Raw genomic sequence first — 2217 nt, forward strand, 5'->3', positions numbered from 1 at the left:
TTTTAACAAAACTTCTTTCTTTCCCTCGTCTTTTCACATTTTTGTTCAATCCTTTAGCTTTTTCTCTCTCTAGCTTCTTTCCTTAAATCCGCCATTGCTCAAGCTTTCTGAGTTCTGCAACTTGCTTCATTTATTACCTCCGGCGTGATTTCCACTGATCTTCCGCCTCTGCAACCGTCGTCAGACTTCGGCAAATCCCATTCCGGCTTCCCTCTTTTTGGTAAGCCACTGTTCCTTCTGGTTTCTTATTTCTTGCTGTTTTTCAAGAAATTCTGCTTCATCATTAGTTGCCATTGCTATTTTACTCAAGCAATTGATTTATGAATCGTGTATCTGAGTGTGTTTATTTCACGATTTTGCTCTTGCTCACGTCTTGAATGCACACACTGTTCACAACTTTTCTGCACTTTTGCCACTGTTCTTGACCTTGTACCATTTTCACACACTTTGTCACAGTGTTCTTGGTAGTTCACCCTTGTTCTTGATTTTGAAACACGTTCTTGTTTTTCTGTTTTTCCAGATCCGTGCATCCAATCTTCGTTTCCATAGAGTTAGGTTTTGGGATTTGCCTATAGAACCCACAAGTTTTTAGGACAGACGGAAACTATTTCCACAACTTCTTACCCAGCACATACTTTAGGTTTTTGCCGAGGTCCCAATAACCCTTTTAAAACACCTTTATTTTGAAATCCAGTTCCTTCTAGCTAGGCCGATATCATGGGTATGTGGAAGCATAGGGTAGACACCCCGACAAAATTAGAATACTTTAGGCGAGAGTTTTCCATCCCTGCCGACGTCCATCTGAGGTTGGTTGGGGATGACGACTCTATCATGCCCGATGTAAACCTTATGCCTTTCCCAGTAGTAGCGTTTATTGAGTGTGGACTTAAGTTTCCACTTGACCCTTCCTTCTGTGAAATCCTCCACTTCTATAGGTTGAACCCAATGCAACTTGCAATCAATTCGTATCGAGTTATTAATGGTACCATAGCCTTAGCCAAACAAGAGAATGCTAGGATTACTCTTGCCGACTTCCAGTTCTGTTATACCATGTGTCACCTGAAATCAGAAAAAGGCCACATCTATTACCTCAAGCCGAGGTCTACGGAATACAAAATTGTTGCCGACCTTTCTGGCTCCAACAAGGGACCGGGGGATGATTACTTTATCGTTTCGGGTAATTGAGAGTTTTAGCCAAACGATGACCTCCATCTTTCTCTCCTAAGTCGAACAGTTTTCGGGGAAGGAGCTGGTAAGGGCCACCCTTCACAAATTTTCTTGCTTTCTTGCATGAAGTTTTTAACATTCTGCTCTAATGTCTACGTTTTTTTCTTTTTTGCAGTTCTTCCTTAGCCACCAAAGGGTTTCCGTCAGTCTTTCTTTCCCAGCAAAGACTTGAAAAAACTACTGAATTTGCCAGTCCACAAATGGAAGGCCCCTTTGCTTCTCAACTTCATCCCCACTTATAAGTCGGCTCTTCCCGACGTCTCAAAGAAGAAGAAGAAAAGCCTTTCTCCACCTTCTGCCACAACACCACAAGTCGCGTCCACATCTCGGACAGACCAAGGATCAACCTCTGATCTAGTTGAGCAGCCGTCAACCTCGGCTCCATACCTGATCCCGATATCCCAACGACAACGCCGGCGACGAACCATTTTTCCTGCTGAGATGGGCCGTCAAAAAACTGTTGCAAAAGATCTCCTGACCAGCATCCCATCAGCTGTTGACACTCAGCCAATGCAAACCCAGCCTCCACCAAAACAAAAAGAATTAAAAAGGCTCAACCAAAGGCCAAGGTGACTTAGGTTGACACTGAGGACACTTTGCCGATCTCCAAACTGGCTGAGAGTGACAAGTCCCAGCCTACCGCGGAGAAGAGGCGTGCCGAGGCCCAACCATCTGATTCTCCAAAATCACAGAGGCCAAGGTCATTCTCTACAACCACCTCAGGGTCCAAAAACATGATGCCCCCTGGGCCCCAAAAATTATTCTGGAAGATAAGCCAGTTATGGCCAATAATAGCGCTGATGACATCAACGTCGGCGTAGCCCTCAGTACTGCTCTGCTTCTCCCCGGCGATCTCGACCGAAACGCCGAGTTGAGCGAGTATAAAAACTATGCTCTGATGCTGCAACGCTCCGTTCAAGTAAGTGTCTTTATCTGGAAACTTTTTCTTTCTTTCTGTTCATTCCATACTTGTAATTTTTTCTAACAACT

Source organism: Camellia sinensis, chromosome 13, assembly GCF_055761805.1.
Source record: "Camellia sinensis isolate YWXY chromosome 13, ASM5576180v1, whole genome shotgun sequence".
Taxonomy (NCBI): Eukaryota; Viridiplantae; Streptophyta; class Magnoliopsida; order Ericales; family Theaceae; genus Camellia; species Camellia sinensis.